We start from the raw sequence: 19,015 nt of genomic DNA, 5'->3' as shown, positions 1-19,015 counted from the left end.
GCTATGGATCTCTGCATCTGCTTCCATCAGTTACTGGATAAAGGCTCTGTGATGACAATTAGGGTAGTCAAATCTCAACAGATACAAAAAAATTGGAATAACCCACTGTATCTTATCAGATTACCATGGGTTAAAGTGAGAATTCAACAACAACATAAACTACAGAAAGCCTACAAACTCATGAAAAATGAACAATGCTCAACTGAATCACCACTGGGTCAAAAAAGAAATTAACAATTTCCTATATTTCAATGAAAAATGAATGGACAACATACTGAAACTTTTGGGAAACCATGAAAGCAGTGCTAAGAGGAATTAATAGCACTAAGCTCCTACATAAAAAATGTTTGGAGAAATCTCACACTAGTGACTTAACAGCATACCTAAAAGCTCTAGAACAAAAAGAAGCAAAGTCACCCAGGAGGAATAGACACCAGGAAATAATCAAACTAAGGGTTGAAATAAATGAAATAGAAACAAAGAGAACAATACAAAGAATCAATGAAATAAGAAGTTGGTTCCTTGAGAAAAACAACAAGATAGACAAACACTTATCTAAACTAACCAAAAGACAGAGAGAGAATATACAAATTAACAAAATCAGAAATTAAAAGGGGGACATAACAACAGACACTGAGGAAATCCAGAGAATCATTAGGTCATACTTCAAAAACCTGTACTCCACAAAATTGGAAAATGTAAAAGAAATGGACAATTTTCTGGATAGGTACCACATACCAAAATTAAATCAAGGGCAGGTAAACAATACAAATAGACCTATAACACCTAAGGAAATAGAAGCAATCATTAAAAGTCTCCCAACCAAAAAAAGCCTAGGGCCAGATGGTTTCAGTGTAGATTTTTACCAGAATTTCAAAGAAGAGCTAATACCAATACTCCTCAAATTGTTCCACACAGTAGAAACAGAAGAAACACTGCTAAGTTTTTTTTATGAAGCAACAGTTACTCTGAAACCCAAACCACACAAATATGCAACAAAGAAAGAGAATTACAGACCAATCTCCTTCGTGAACATTGATGTAAAAATACTCATTAAAATACTGGTAAACCGAATCCAAGAACAGGTCAAAAAATCTTCCCCCATGACCAAGTAGGCTTCATCCCAGAGGTGCAGTGATGGTTCAACATATGAAAATGTCAATGTAATTATAATTTCTCTGTTGTATTACATAGATCTCTTGAAATTATTCCTTATGTATGGTAATATTTTATTTGTGCTGATATGTGATTTTATTTGTATGTTAATAAAGTTGCCTGGTGGTCAGAGCTAAGAGCAAGCCATTAAACAGAAGTCAGGCAGTGGTGGCATACACCCTTAATTCGATCACATGGCAAGCAGAATCTCTGTGTGTTCAAGGACACAGCCAGCATGGTGACACGTGCCTTTAATCTCAGCACTAACCATAGAGGCCTGGAGGTCTGTATAGACAGGCAGTGATGAGGAAGTCATGTGGTTCAGTTTACAGCCAATGAGAAGACAAAACAGAAAGGCAATAAACAGGGCACAGGAAGGTCTCTCTCAGGGGAAGGACAGCAGTGAGTGGTAAGATAAGGTAGTCTTGGCTCTTGGCTACTGCTCAATCTCTGGGCTTTTAACTCTTTATTTGGCTCTGTGTTTCTTATTTAATAAGACCATTTAGAATTACATCTACACTTGTAAAATGTTAACCATTTGATCAGCATCTATCAACTTCCTCTTACCACTCCACACTCTGGTAACCACTACTCTATTTATAGCTCTATAGGATCAATTGTATTAGATTCCATTTGTCAGTGAAATCATGTGGTAATCGCCTTTCTCTTACTGTGTTATTTTATATAACATAATATCCTATAAAATATCACAAATCAAATGAGTTCTTTCTTTCTAATGAATGATGTTTAGTTATACATGCGTATTCTTATTTCTTTATTCATTCATCCATGTGTCATTAGATAACATAATATATTGATTAGCTAGACTTATTCATTCCAAAATGAACCTTTAATTTAAAAGAAACACCATATTGTATGTAGCAGTCTTTTCTGTCATGCAAAAATGAAATAAATATAATAATAATAATAATATATAAGTAAAATAAGTATAAAAGTAAAATATTAAAATAATACTTTCTTCTACCTCTCATTTGTAAAGTGAACAAAGTAGAATTATAAAATAAAGTTGTAGTTTTATTCTCTTGACATTATACATTGAGATTTTTGTTTAGTATAAATTTAAATAGATTTCTTTCCTCACTGTTGTTAGTTTTATATTTAACATTTTTATTTGTTTATTTCAAAAGAAAATTAAAATGAAACTCATTCTATTTTCTTTAAAAGTGTCAACAAATTATTTCAATTCATCTCATATTTTCATTTGTTCCCAAAACAGAAATGTTTTCACTTAAACAGGCAGATTAATAAATTTATTTAATCAACAGATATTCAGTGAATAATTTCTATGTTTTCACATGTGTTTGTCTCAATGGGGGATATTGCCAAATTAAGTTATAAATTATCAGTACATCTTATAATCTTATAATCCATAGCTTATAAATCCAAATGTTGAACAAAAGCTAATAATTTGTTTTTACTATTAATGTATTACAGTAATGAATAAAACATATGTTCATGATTACATATTCCAGGAGCTTGTCCAAGAAATTCAGTAGTCAGGGACGAGTATCATGGCACACAGTTGCAATCACAGGAGATGAAAGATGCAAGTCAAGAACTGAAAGTCAGCTCAGTGGCTAGGAGCACTTGTTCTTGCAGAGGATCAGAGTTTGATTTCAAGCAACCACAGAGGGGTTCACATATATCTCTTAAGTCTTGTTCCAGGGCATTTGATGCTCTCTTCTGACCTTAACATCACATCCTCAACCACGCATCCATGTGCAGGCAAAACATCCATACACATAAAGTAAATAGAACTAAATATTTTTTTAAGAACTGAAGGTGACCTAACTAGCAAATTCAAAGCCACCCTAAAATAGAGGAAACTGTCTTATAGAAAAGAAGTAAAATGTAACAAGAATTTATCTGTCAGAGTTCATGCAGAGAATCAGAGAAAAGTAGAATTCCTAGGAATAATATCAGTTTGGGAATTGGTTTTAACAATTTTGAAGCATATGGCTTAAATAATGTACACCTGTTATTCCTGCATCTGATATGGACCCCAATGTAAAAAAGGTATAAAAATGCAGATATGAGATAAAGAACACAAGGACAAACTGGATTCCTCCAAGACAAGCAGAGCAAAGTTGTACCTTATCTCACTCTAATTTAAGTAGGTACTGCTGTATAAATTGGAAACACTAAAGCAGGAGACTCAATGGAGCTGAAAGAGCAGTGAGCTCTGATGCTGTTCACCTAACGAAGTGAACCAGCAGATCACCAAAAACCTAGATAAGCTGCTACAGGAGGGCCAGCAGTCTGGCATAGGAATTCTGGATATAGAAAGTGTGTCATTTCACTTTTGCATTTTTCTCCATGTAAAATGTCTTTAATAAGGAAAGAGGGTTCTGAGAAATACAGTTAAACTTAGCTACATTGATGTAATCTAAATTAACTACAGATATATAAAAATCTTTACACTAACAATACTGACTATACTTTGAAGGTAGTGTAATCTATGTAGTATAATATGAGAAAAAAAGAAAATGGGGCACAGAAAGAAGTGATTGTCCTGAATGTATTCACACAGAAGCATCATCAGACTAACCCATTCTTAAATAACCATAATATAAAATGGACAAAATATGAAAAATAATGGTAATAATAATTTGGGGAAATAGAATTACCATGTGGTCTAGCTATTAAGCTTTCAGAGTATAGCAAAAGGAAATGAAATCTGGATATCTAAGTGATAACTTCATTTCCAGGTTTGCTATAAAATTGGTAACAATAGTTAAAATACATAAACAATGTAGTCATCCATTGATAGATTAATGGAAAAATAAATTACAGTACAATCTTTTGTTGACATCCATAGTATATGGGCTTCAGCACCTCTGGCAAATACTAAAATCCATATATACCTAAGTTCTTATGCACAGTATTTGCATATATTCCAGGCATATTCTCTCATATGTTTTAAATCATTAAATCAATCATAATACATATTATATTTTGTCATGTAAATAGGTGTTATACTACATTATTCAGGATATAGGCAAGAAGAAAGTTTACAGATGTATACATGTTCTCCATAATTGCAACCATAAAAGCCTAACTCTATATTACAAAAACAAGACACTAAATAAACAATGCTTAAACCACCGGTGTGGTGACAGGCAGTGAAATAGCTGGAGGCTACAGTGTGGTATGCCTGCATATCACTACTTTCCCATGAATTCAGCATAGTCCCTAGTACATAGGAAATTAAAGCACCAGATAGCAGAGAAGGCAAACTCCATTGTCTGTGTACAGAGATTACACAAATTCTTGGCTCATCTCTAAACCATGACCATGGTCTCAAACAATTATCTAGCATCTCAGCAGCTGTAATTAGAAATAACTGGATAAGGCTTTTCTATTCTGTTGGCCCCAGAGAGAAGAGTTTAAAGCTTGAAATGAAGCTTTTTCATGAGTACAGAATATAGTCTATACATATCATTAATACCTCATATCCAATAAAATCATATGCCATGTAAAGGAACAGAAACATATCTGTATCCAAGGAAAAATATAAGGGGATGGGAAGACTGTCCAGTGGTTTAAAACTCTTGCAGCTCCAGAGGATTCAATGCTCTCCATTCGTTTCTGCAGGTACCTGTATATCATGCACACACAAATAATAATAATAATAATAATAATAATAATAATAATAATAATAAATAAATAATTTAAAAAACTATATAAGGAATATATTGACTAAGTCAGCTATAATAGAACACAGATGTTTCTATTATCCAACAAAGACTTTAAATAACTATTAGATATTTTCAAAAACTTGAAAAAAATACATATAAACAGATGTTGACTTTTAGAAGAGAAATAGAATTTGTAAATTTCTAAACCCCTTAACAGGAAAGAAACGTGTTTGTAAAGTTATGTGAACAAGAAGTGATATGCCATAAGGTTAGAAGATGTGTATTTCAGAATGTCTTTGTAATTTATCTATGAAAGTTCATCTTTACATGTTTAGTTATAAGGTAATCCTTAGTAAGTTCCTTGATTATATTGATTATGTCTCAATATACTCTAAATCTGTAGTTTAAACTATTTTTCTTTTCACCGTAATTTAGTAAATGTTTATCTCTCCTTTGCTGATGATTATTGTTCTACAAAGGAATTAAGTACTTTATACAAACCAAGTTAAATAATTGTTACATTTTAATAATCTAGAAATCTTTAGATTTGTGGTGACTGAAAGACTGCTAAATACACCTAAAATATAAGAAAACATATTGCTAGAAATTGAAATAATATACATGTATAACAATTTCACAGAAAGATTGATATCTCTTTATGCATATATGTACACTTGCATATACCCCATTTATGTATCCTTGTTTATAACTTTCATATTTATAATAATTAATAACATGCCAAATAATTTTAACACATGACACTCACTTTTATGTTTCTACTAGGTTTAATTTTCTCCTTTCATCATTTGTTATATTTTGACAGATTTTTTTCCTTTCACTGTGTTGTGTATACTATCATTATGTTTTCATTGTACATACATGATCTTTAATTTCTGCATTTCACTTAAGAAATGTTAAAAGTAGTATCACTGCCCTTTCCTTCAACAATATTATGACCATAGAAAAGTAAATCCAGTACCTACAATGCAAATGTCTATTATTTATGCTGATCTTACACATTTATTTGATCACTAATATCATTTTCCTCTTTCTGATTTATCTTTCCTGTCTAATGCTTCAATATTAATACTGAAGTGTCTATTTGAACATTATTCCAATGAGTCTTTCTCTCTGAACATGTGATTTACTATACTTTTGAAAAGTTATAATAATAAGTGTTGGGGAGATGGTTCTGCAATTAAGAGCTTTTGCTGCTCTTGACGAGGACCTGGGTTTGATTTCTAGCACCTGCATGTTGGCTGACAACCATCTTTAACTCCAGTTTCTGGGAATCTGACCTCCTCTTTTTATGTTCTCAGGCACCACATGCACGCTGTGCAGGCAAACACTCAAATACATGAAATAAAAATCTTTTAAACAAATCATAGTAATAGGAGCACTGATTGGCATTCCCTGTGCATATATTGGCCATCCATAACCAAGAACCATTTTTGTGTGAATTTTTCAACCTGTAGATTATAAGAGCCCGGAGAAACAGAAAAATTGGGCCTAAAGGATGTACAAGACAGAATTGCCCTTTGATCTTTGAGATCTATGTTCATCCCTTCCAGGTACAAGGCAGGGCATATGAGCTTTCTTAATTTCTCTTTTCTTTTATTTTCTTTTTTCTGTGGTGGTATTGTGTTCCCCAAAATATTGTGCACCCTAATAAACTTATCTGGGGTCAGAGACAGAACAGCCACTAGATACAAAGGCTAGAAAATGGTGGCACTCACACCTTTAATCCTAGTACTCCAGAGGTAGAAATCCCTCTGGATCTCTGTGAGTTCAAGGCCACGTTAGAAATGGCCAGGCATGGTGACACACGCCTTTAATCCCAGAAAGCGAGCCTTTAATCCCAGGGAGTGGTGGTAGAAAGCAGAAAGGTATATAAGGTGTGAGGACCAGAAACTAGAAGCATTTGGCCTGGTTAAGCATTTGGCTGGTTAAGCTTTCAGGCTTCTAGCAGCGCAGTTCAGCTGAGAGCCATTGGGATGAGGACACAGAAGCTTCCAGTCTGAGGAAATAAGACCAGTTGAGAAGTTGGCCAGGTGAGGTTAGCTGTGGCTTGTTCTGTCTCTCTGATCTTCCAGTGTTCAACCCAATACCTGGCTCAGGTTTGATTTTATTAATAAGAACTTTTAAGATTCCTGCTACATTTTTCCTTACCTTTTAAGTTTACATTTTAATACGTAACCTGGTTGATGAACAGACCTGAATATCAACTCTCTTGTCTCTTTATTGGTATTATTAATGAACACCCTTAGTAACTATGATGGGTGAATTTCCATAATACCTTGACAAGGAATTTGGTTTCATTAAAATCACCTTTAATAGCTCCAATTGTTTTCTTAAAATTTGCAAAAATATATTTTATTAATTAACCTGGTCTGACCCCTATTCTTTCCAGGTGTTTCTCCAAAATGATCCTGAGGGAACAACTACTTAAAGCTCTTCTTAAAATAAAGGAACGTCCTTTCACACCTGCCTGCCATTTAAAAACACCTGCACACAAGCCCATCTGGACATATACACACAAACATAAAAACAATTTTCCTTTCTTACGTGAAGCAATTCTATGCCTTTAAATTTTCTGGAAAACAAATGTCAAAAAAAAATCTTCTTTCAGTCTCTTATCCCAAATTCACCATGATCTATCAATTCCTTTAAGACTTTGGGTTCTAAAACATAGATCATTCAAAGCTGACTAAAACTGTTGACTCATTTGTCTATTTTAGTACTAAGGAAAAGACACATAGCATAATAAAAGTCTATTTATGACATTTTAATCGTTCAATGTTCTTAAAATAGAGCACAAGATCTCTCCAACTTTTTTCTCTTGTTTTTCAATGGGTAGGTGTGGAATTTCTATCATGCAAGACTTTTTTACTTATTTTGACATTGTGTTTTCTGAAATGTTTGTCATACTTAAGTTAAACATATAAATGATGGAATTAGTGACTGACACAATTGAAAAGACATTGAAAATGCCTGGTGTATTAATTCACCAAAGGTAAATTTTACTATGAATCATTGTTAAACTAGAATCCTGAAATATTGCTATTCATGTATATTCAATATGGAGGGAATTTGTTAGATTTTATATCAGCCTTTATTGAATTTCATTTTGTTTCATCCATATATAACCAAATATACTGTAGTATGTAGCTACTATATAGCCTTTTATTTAAAATACTATTACACATTTTTATTAATCTTAGATGTTGTTAATCCTTAAATTAATAACAGTTTTCATCATTTACATATGTATCTGTCAATATACTTTGATCTAATTTGTTTGCCTTCTCCACTGCCTTCCTTTGTCCTTCCTGCCTTACTTTTGCTGGCTCTCTTCCATCACTTAAATGATCTCTATTTTCACGTTACCTGAGTTCTCTTCCCTTTCAATCTCTTTTTCTTCTGTCATAGTCATCTTTTTACTTTCATATTTAATATGGAAACTATTATGTGTCCTTTTCTATTTCTTTTTTCTTTTTTGGTTTTACAAGACAGGGTCCTTTTCTATTTCTTATCTTGATCTTTTAGTTTTTCATACCTATATAAGATTTGGGGCATAGGGATAAGGCTATTGCTCAGTGGTAGAGCAACTCTTTGAGGCACCAACTTGGTTCAGTCCTCAGTATCACACAATGGAGGGTAGAGAGATGGCTTGGTGGTTAAGATCTTGCAAAGGAACTGATTTTAGTTCTCGGCACCTATGTTAGGTCACAGAATCTGACACCCTCTTCTGGACTCTAGGAGCACCTGCATTCACATATCCTAGCAGACACATCTGCATACACATGATTAAGAATAGAAAAGAGCTGGGCATAGTGGCATACACCTTTAAGTCCAGCACTTGGGAGGCAGAGGCATGTGGGTCTCTAAATTCAAGGCCAGCCTGGTCTATAAGAGGGAATTCTGGGAAAGCCATGGTTACACAGAGAAACCCTCTCTTGAAAAATAAAAATAGATAAATAAAATAAAATAAAAACAAATAACCCCAACATGGTGGTACACAGATTTAATCTCAGCACTCAAGAGGTAGAGGCAGACCTATCTCTTTGAGTCTCAGGACACTCTGGTCTACATAGTGAGTTCCAGGCTAGCTAAGGATTCATAGTGAAATTTTGCTTCAAAAAATAAAGAATAAGTAGATTAATAAATACAAAGAGAGTTAAAATATCATGGTTTTTGAAAAAAATGAAATAGATAAAAGAAACCTATAGCTGTAATAACTATAAGCCAAAAATAAATAACATTATTAGTAACTAATCATAACAACCTAGAGGAAATGGGACATGACATTTCAACTGTCTGATTTATCTTTCATTCTCAATATTTCTACAGATATGACACAAAACCATTATTCTACATTGATACCACTATTTAAGTTTAATGAGCATGTGGACAGGCAATATTATTATAATTTTACTATAAGTTCTGAAATATTCCAGAAAACTATATGAGAAAAAATGCACTAGGCAGAACAGTTGTCATAAAGAAATCTCTAACTAGGAAATATTGGAAATTGATTTACTTCACATTGTTGTCCCTTTTCACCTGCAATTATGATGTGTCCCTAAGAGGAGAAGATAGCATAAGAATTGCAAATGAAGATCATTCTTGTAAAGATTTTCTTACAGCATGGAGAAACTCAAGACTATAATTTTGGGCCGGGCGGTGGTGGCGCATGCCTTTAATCCCAGCACTTGGGAGGCAGAGCCAGGCAGATCTCTGTGAGTTCGAGGCCAGCCTGGTCTCCAAAGCGAGTTCCAGGAAAGGCGCAAAGCTACACAGAGAAACCCTGTCTCGAAAAACCAAAAAAAATTTAAAAAAAAAGACTATAATTTTGTGGTAAAATCATTTTGAACTATTGATAATAAATGATGACTTTATCATTTGATATATCAAAAGATCAGGTTAATTTACACTAATTTGCACCATCTTAAACATTTTATTTTGCAGCTATGTATATAAATTGCCTTTACATTGTGGGTTAAATTAAAAAAATAAACTAATTTATAGGTTGATCAAATTTAATTGATCAGTTTCCTAATGTATTAAGTATTTCATGGACTCTCAGTAGATACATAGATCAACAGATAGGTACGTACATAATATACATGCAAGAGATTATACTTTAAATTTCAGAAAATGTGAGAAAATGAAATTATGACTTCAACAAGAATGAGAGCTGGAGTTAGAGGCTATGAGTAAAAATTACTTCATTTGTGTCAGTCCAAATTTGTCCTTTATGTATGAGTAAGTTATGGGCATCAGTTGTGACATGCTCAAAAATATTTAGACTCTCTGGAATTCTGCTAGTACTGTAATGAGGAAAAATTTGTCCGCCTAAGAGTGTGGGTGAAATATATTAAGTAATATAAGCTAAAAATATTCATTCCTATACTTAGAACATATTAATTAACATGACTTTTGAAATAGGTAGTTATTGACATTATAATTTAGGTACACATACGTAAGACCTTTACATGCTTCCTATCAACTTTGCCCTTATTTTATCTGACACAAAATTCTAGGATGTGCCAGCATTTTAAAATCTAGAATCTGTTATCTGGGAAATTCATTCTACTTTTATATCAGCTAAATTTTGACAATCATACCTTTCAGAATTTGGTTGCAAATGATTGGCAATATTAAGCAGGACCTTTCAGAATTTGGTTGCAAATGATTGGCAATATTAAGCAGGACTATGCTTGCTTTCTATGCACAGTAAACCACACATAATTCTACATAATAAAACATGCATCCAGGGTATGTATCTACTGTCTTTCAAATAAATACCATAGGAGAAAATGTCATATATTTTCCTGATGTCTATATATGTGGCTTGGTCTCCTAGCCTAATGAGTTGTCATCAAGAAAAAGTGATTTAAATTTGACATACCTTGTTCTATGCACTCTGTCTAGCCAGTCTTAAACAAATTTTCTTTTTGAAATGAGAATTTTTAATAGTTACAGTTTTTTCATTTATTTTACATACCAACCACAGTTTCCCCTCACTCCTCTCCTCCAATTCCCTCCCTGCCACCTCCTTTCCCCCCATTCACTCCTCTTCTGTTCAGAAAGGGGCAGGCATATCAAGTTGAAGTAGGCCTAAGCTCCTCCCTTTGTATTAAAGCTTGGTATGGCAACCCAGTATGAAGAATAGGTTCCCAAAAGCCAAGCATTAGGAACTCACCCTGATCCCACTGCTCAGAGTTCCACAAATAGATCAAGCTACACAACTGTCGCACATATGTAGAAAGCCTAGGTTGGTCGCATGCAGGTTCGCTAGCTGTTGGTGCTGAGTCAGTGAGCTCATATGAACCCAGGTTAGTTGTTTCTGTGGGTTTTCTAGTGATGACCTTGACCACCCTGTCTCATACAATCATTCCTCCCTCTCTTCAACAGGATTCCCTGAGCTTGGCTGTGGATCTGTGCATCTGCTTCAATCAGTTACTGGATGAAGGCTCTCTGACGACAACAGGGTAATCACCAATCTGATTACTGGAGATGGCCCGTTTAGGCACCCTCTACACTATTGCTAGGAGTATTACCTGGGGTCATTCTTGTGGATTCCTGGGAGTTTCCCTGATATCAGGCTTCTCTCTAGTCCAGAAATTCCACCCCCATCAAGACATTTCTTTCATTACTCTTCTCCTCCATCCACCCTCTAACCCATCTAACCTGATCCCTCATGTTCCCATTATCACCCCCTGGCCCCAGTTTACCCAGGAGAGCTCTTCTATTTCCTCTTCCCACCAGTGGCACAGGCACTGAAATCAAATTAGTAAATGGGAACTCATGAAACTGACAAGACAAAATGGTTGCATAGGAAAAAATCTTCACCAACCCCATATCTGACAGAGGGTTGATCTCCAAAATATATAAAGAACTCAAAAAACTAGACAGCAAAATAACAAATAACCCAATTTAAAAAATAGGGTACTGATCTAAACAGAGAATTCTCAACAGAATTTCAAATGGAAGAGATACACTTAAAGAACTATTCAACATCCTTAGCTATTAGGGAAATGCAAATCAAAAGGACTCTGAGATACTATTTTATACCTGTCAGAACAGCTAAGATCAAAAACACTAATGACAGCTTATGTTGCAGAGGATGTGGAATAATGAGAACACTTCTCCACTGCTGGTGGGAGAGCAAACTTGTACAGCCACTTTGGAAATCATTATGGCAGTTTCTCAGAAAATTGGAAATCAAGCTACCTCAAGACACAGCTATACCAATCTTGGGCATATACCCAAAGGATGCTCAACCATACTACAAGGACACTTGCTCAGCTATGTTCATAGCAACATAACCAGAACCTGGAAACAACATAGATGTCCCTCAACCAAAAATAGATAAAGAAAATGTGATAAAATGTGATACATTCACACAACGGAGTATTACTCAGCTATAAAAAAAGAGTGGCATCATGAAATTTGCAGGCAATGGATGGAACTAGAAAAGAATCATCCTGAGCAAGATAACCCAGACCCAGAAAAACAAACATGGTATGTACTTACTCATAAGTGGATATTAACTGTAAAGAAAAGAATAACCAGGCTACAATTCACAGCCCCAGAGAAACTAGGTGATAAGGAGGACTCAAAGAAGGACACAGGAGATTTTATTTACTTGATAAGACAATATAAAGCTGGAAATTTTTATAATCTATTAGGTCTTATGTGACTGGAGGATATTAAGGACATGTGCTTTTTCTTAAATCACAGGGTTATCTAACTTTTTTTTTTTTTTTTTTTTTTTTTTGGTTTTTCGAGACAGGGTTTCTCTGTGTAGCTTTGCGCCTTTCCTGGAACTCGCTTTGGAGACCAGGCTGGCCTCGAACTCACAGAGATCCGCCTGGCTCTGCCTCCCGAGTGCTGGGATTAAAGGCGTGCGCCACCACCGCCCGGCCCACAGGGTTATCTAAAACAATAGACTGTACTAGACAATATTGACCTTCATCTCTGACTCCCTGACCATCTTTCAGAGAGGATCTCACTCTGCAGCCCTAAATGTCCTCCAATTTGTAATCCTCCTGTCTTAGCCTCTAGAGGTCTAGGATTACAGGTGTGTGTAACAATTATGTATTCTTTCAGTGTATAAAACCATCTCTACAACATGAGCACAGATTTTTTTTTTAAGATTGGCAAGGCTAATAATCACTACCAAACATTTCTTAGTACATACAGAGATAAACTTTTTGGATAATATACTGTAATTCATATTTAAAAGTATGGAAAGCTTAAACTTTAGATTCTGGACAGAGAAAAAGGAAAACAGTGTTAAATCAAAATACTATTAGCCATATCATTTTCCATTTTCTTTTATCTTCAAAACTTTCTTCTTCATACCATTCATTTCTCTAAAGCTATGTCAGTGAGAACAGCACTACATACCTAGGAAAGATTTTACTATCACAGGTTTGAATTAAGGATTATTTAAAAATTGTGAACTGTACTTTAAATATAAGAAAAGCATCTGCAGTAGATCAAATTCTTAAATTGCCAAAGCATTCCAAGTCACATTTGTGGTGAAACAGTATGATAAAAATATTTCTTACATTCAAAAGACTGTAACTTTTGCCAGAGTTGATAATATAGTTTGAGATCATGTAAGACTTAACACTGTTATCCTACTATGGATTACAAGTGTGTATAACAATTATGTATTCTTTCAGTGTATAAAACCATCTCTTCAACATGAGCACAGATTTTTTTTCAGATTGGCGAGGCCAATAATCACTGCCAAACATTTCTTAGTACATACAGAAATAAACTTTTTGGATAATATACTGGAATTCATATTTAAAAGCATGGAAAGCTTAGACTTTAGATTCTGTTTAACTTACTTTTAAGAAAACAATGTAATAACCTGCCTTGGATTACCCATGCAATCTATTTTTACAACCTAAGCTAAGGTATAGCTGTAATCGTAAATTTGCATTCTTCTATACCCCGTCCCCAGAACAATGCATACCATTTTCTGAATGAAGAAAATAGAGAGGTTGAAAGCAATCTTCTGAAATGAATGCCCACAATAAGTGTTGAATACAACATTTGTATATTACTGTATGTATAAGCTAACAATATGACTGCTCAATGGTATGGTTAAGGGCAGGGTTTTTATTGTAGATATGAAAGAGTGAACTGCCAGAGGCATCAGGAGTAATCCAGAGCAGAGAGAGAAAGTAGTAGATTGACTATGGCCAGCAGGCTGGATCTAACAAGGGGAGAAGCAGGATCAGATTGGAGAGAGGGGTATGAAAACCAAAAAGAAGACCAAACTAGCACAGCCTAAATGGCAGTTATAAGGAAAAATGAGTAGCTGATGCAAGAGAAGTTCATGAGCTGGAGAAGATTAGGGTTGTAGAGGAGGTGAGAAGTACTGAAAAGATCCAGGATGGAACTGTGGATTCTTGCGGTAGAATATTATTTTAAGGTGTGTTACTTTTGTTTATGTTGCATTTGTTTAACTCTGTGAAGCTGTATTACTGTGCTTGTCTAAAACACCTGATGGTCTAATAAAGAACTGAACAGCCAATAGCAAAGCAGGAGAAAGGATAGGCAGGGTTGGCAGGCAGAGAGATTAAATAGAAGGAGAAATCTGGGAGGAGAGGAAGGAGCAAGAAAAGGAGGAGAGGAAGATGCTAGGGGCCAGCCACCCATCCACCTAGTCACCCAGTCAAACAGCTAGCCAAGAGTAAGAGAGAAAGTAAGATATACAGAAGTAAGAAAAGACCAGAGGCAAAAGGTAGATGGAATAAGTTAAGAAAAGTTGGCTAGCAACAAGCCAAGCAAAGGCCAAATATTTATAATTAAGCATAAGACTCCATGTGCGATTTATTTGGGAGCTAAGTAGCAGGTTCCCCAAAAGAGCTAAAAGACCCCAAAATAGCAAAAACAAACAACAACATTTTTGTGTACCAACATCAACATGAGGCTCGAATTTCCATAGTGCCTAAGAAAGCTTTAAAAAAAAAAAGATACGGCTCCTTTAATAGTTTTTGCTGGACAGTTTCTGCCATACAGTGAGGCCTTGAGCAACCAGTACATTAAGTAGGAACAAAAACCAAAGTAAAAACTCCTGCCACAATGCAAGCATCAGCATTCTAGAATTCTAGGAAGATTGAATGCAGTACTTGTCATCTACCTCTGACCAGGCCTTGGGTTTTAGGCCAGGCATTTATAATTAAGAGTAAGCCTCCATGTGTGATTTATTTGGGAGCTAGGAGGCAGCCTCCCCAAAGGAGCCAAAAAGACCCCCAAAAGAGCAAAAACAAACAAAAGACTCTGAAATGTGGAACAGGTGATACCTAAGAATCCTGGAGGCCTGCATGCACTTTGGTATGCTAATGGGCACCACAGATAGATAGCTGTTTGTCTCTTCTGCCAGTGATAAAGAAAATGCCTTGTTTTGGTAGAGAGGATCTAGCTTCACAAGTTCCATACAAATTCTGGCTTTTGTATAGCCCCCAGATTTTGGGGAAATTGAGTTTCCTTTGGACCTAACAGTTTATAAACAATGATGTTTGTAGTACTGTTTATTATCTGGATCAGTTAGAGCCAGTGACTTAATCCTTTCTAAAACTCTGTTAACAATTTCTGTAAAATTATTGTTCATTCCTTCCCAATGTGATGCTTTCTATTATGTTTAATAAAGACAGAAGGAAGCCTTTTGTTAGGGACAGACACACATAGACAGAATCAGATATACAGGGACAGACACACAGTCACATAGCAAGCAGATGCACACAGATGCAGCCACCAGGAAGGATTGACAAGGTAGTCTTCAGGCAGGTACGTATTCAAACTCATAAGACAGACAGAGGACATAAGACACAGGAAGCATGAAGTAAAGGATTCAAATCTGTATTCTTTCTTGCTTCAATGACTCTGAGGAAAGTGCTTTTTTTTCCCTTCTTTAATATGATAGCAATGCATTATTGGTGACTCAGCATAAATTACTACTGTGTTTAAGCCACCCAACTGGTACATGCATGGTTTCTCCCAGATGATCATTTAAATACTAACATAAGCACCACTATAAATGTATTCTACAAATATAATTGGGAATCTCAATTTATTTGACATTAAAGCATGGTGGCTTTCTGAGTACAAAAGACTCAGTCACATAAGTGCTTTAAAATGTGATTCTTCTCCAGCAAATCCAAAAAAGGGGCACTCTGATTGTCAGGTTTCATAACTACCAAGATACAGCTGCAGTTTCTTTTGTTCCTTCTCTCTCTCTCCAATTGGCCTAGAAGGAAAATATACATGTTGTAAGCTGCTATGGAGACAATACAGAAAGAAACCACAGATAGCTTCTTCATCCCAGGAGCAACACTTGACCCAGAGCTTTCAGGATAAAAAGGACCTCATTCTTACAATCACAAGGAAATTAATTATAACAGCTAGTTAATTTAAAAAGAACAACTTTAAAACCTTCCATAAGGACATTTAGATGTCAACTCCAAGAATCCCAGAACAGAGAATCCATCCACACCATTTCTGGACTTCTTACTAAAGTGTAAAACAATAAATGTATGGTTGTAAGATTGTATTTTGTAGCAATAAAATATGATTACAATGGCTATATCAAAGCTATACAATATAACAAATTTTTACAAATTACAACCAGCACTGAAATAAGAAATAATCTTGAGCTCAGGTAAGGAAGAATATAGACTTAAGAGAACCTAGGAAAACCACAGCTGCATTTTTGGTAAATTTTGCTTCTGTTTAAGGACTGGACAAGAGGCAACCTGGGAAACTTGGAGCTGTATTTTAGTAGCTGTGTCTCTCATACTTAGAATGCCTCTTTGTGGTTTAATGCTCCTGAAGCCACAGTTAGATTCTTCCTGCTATTCAAGAAACAAAGATGCTATGTGAATTTCCAATTGCCATACATGCACTCTAACAAAGGGGCCACATCATCAAAAGATTTGATGTTAAACAATGTCATTTTCATCATGAGGCTATTATAGTCTAACATAAGGACTTTTGTGAGTAATATATACAATGATATTTTGGTCTACACTGAGAAAAGACATTTCTTGGATATTTTAGAAATCTACATAAAGAAGTGTAACATTTATAAACTAGTATGCATCTTGGTTAGAAACCTCTGGATACACATGTTGTCCAGAAACTACATAATAGGTATGATGTTGACAATATTATTGTCACTTAAGAAGATTCTGTTTTACTTGTATTTCAAGGAGCAATGGATTTTGCAAAGGAGAAATTGAAACATGCCAGTCATGTGACCTTGTGAACTATTCAACAAGGACCTGAACCCTTTATCTGAGACTGTAATACAGTACTCAGTTATGAGCACCAGTGGAATTTTTTTAGGGTAAAAAATGTTATTGTCAAAATGCCACTAAATGTTATTTACTGTTTGCACATTTCTAACATATATAATGTTGAAAGATATTCTATGATTTCTCTTGTGAGTTGAGTCTCTGTTGTCTGGTACGACAACCAAGAACTAATTATAGTCACTGAAACAGAAGTAGAAATTACTTAAAATCAAATACACTTTAAAATTCTGTTTCTTTGTCATACTTACCATATTTCAGTTGCACATTAATCCCATATTATTAGAGATCATTCTGTGTATATGAAGTCTCTAAGCCATTTTTACTAATAAATTGCCATTCAACAATTAATGATAGTGTATCTCATGCTTTTCCTCAAATCATGATCACACACACACACACATACACGCAAGCGCGTGTGCACACACAAATTATCTCAGTGATGCTCCTGAAAGTTTTGTCCAATATTTTGAGATAAATTCTACTTTTGTCTTTTTCTCCTACTGATAACAGAAACCTTGAAAATCGTGTAATAGAAAGAAGCCACTGTTGTAACTTCCTCCTCCTTTAGGGACACTAGCCGTCTGATCATATCAGACCACATTTTTTAGCCCAAAACAGTCCCACAGATGCTCATAACTTAGTATTGTGTTACAGTCTCTGAGAAAGTGCTGAATAGCTCACATGGTCACATGACCATCATGTTTCAATTTTTCTTTGCAAAATCCATTGATCCCTGAAATTCTAGTAAAATGGGATCTTCTCAAGTGACTTTAGTGTGAGTATGCCCCTTTTCTTTGTAATATATATTTATTTCTTTAAAGGATAGCTCTTGTTATTTTTTTTCACTCATTAATATTATATCTCCCATTATTTTATTCTGGTGTTGTGTACCAATTTCCTCTAAGATAAAGCACTTGGTCTCAGTAGGAAGCTCCTTAATACAAACGATCTACTTAAGGGAAAGTGAAACATTCCATCCTTCAAGGAAGCTCTTTAAGAAGCAGGAAGTTAAAGAGGAGTTGAAACATTCCATCCTTCAGGGAATTTCATTAAGAAATAGAAAGTCCTAAGGGGAAGTAAGAAATTCCACCCTGCAGTGAAGCACATTAAGCTCAGGAAGTTAATAACTCAATAGCTTCAGGAAGCCCCTAAAATTGACCAGATTCACTAGGTCCTTCCCTCCTCAGTCACATATAAGCGGTAAAGACTACTAGGAAATCACTTTCAGCTAAGCCAAGCTGCCTATATGAGGTTAAGACCAACTGTGTACCCTGAAAAACCTACAGGTTATACAGATTTTCAGCTATTCCAGCTATAACCAATGCTGAGGAAGACTTTTGGTGATACAGTTTTCTTTCAGCAATTTCTGTTTCTATAAATAACTTCTCATCCATTTTCTTATATGTAACCTAAAGAAAACCCTGCTTCATCAATTTGGACTTTCGTGGTACCCATGCTTTGCTCTATCTAATGTTCTATGTCTGAGGTGAGTAGGTATGTATTCATATCTCCCTAGGAATTATGTCACATAACATCTGGTATTTTTTTTCATGTCCTTCTCTTCAAAAGCTAAGGCAGTTATTACTATTATTAGTAATATTTTTAAGTGAGGTTTAGTGAAAGAACCAAAATAGAACACTCCATAGTTAGAAAGACTGTTTTACTTGGGAATCAAACTGCTGGGCTGTCTTTCAGGGGAAAGAGAACAGGGGTCAGTAGAAAAAGCCATACCAATTTTGTGGGAATTCATAGCAATAGAAGAAGGGGTACAGAAGAAAAGCCTAGGATTTAGCATGGGTACTATGATCTGTTGCAGGCTGTTTGGATTAATCAAGAACTGGATGCCCTTTGGCCAAAGTA

The sequence above is a fragment of the Peromyscus californicus genome, unplaced genomic scaffold, assembly GCF_007827085.1.
Source record: "Peromyscus californicus insignis strain IS unplaced genomic scaffold, ASM782708v3 Scaffold_10__1_contigs__length_136768540, whole genome shotgun sequence".
In the NCBI taxonomy this organism is placed as follows: Eukaryota; Metazoa; Chordata; class Mammalia; order Rodentia; family Cricetidae; genus Peromyscus; species Peromyscus californicus.
The sequence above is the reverse complement of the archived record's forward strand: the minus strand, read 5'-3'. Positions refer to the sequence as shown.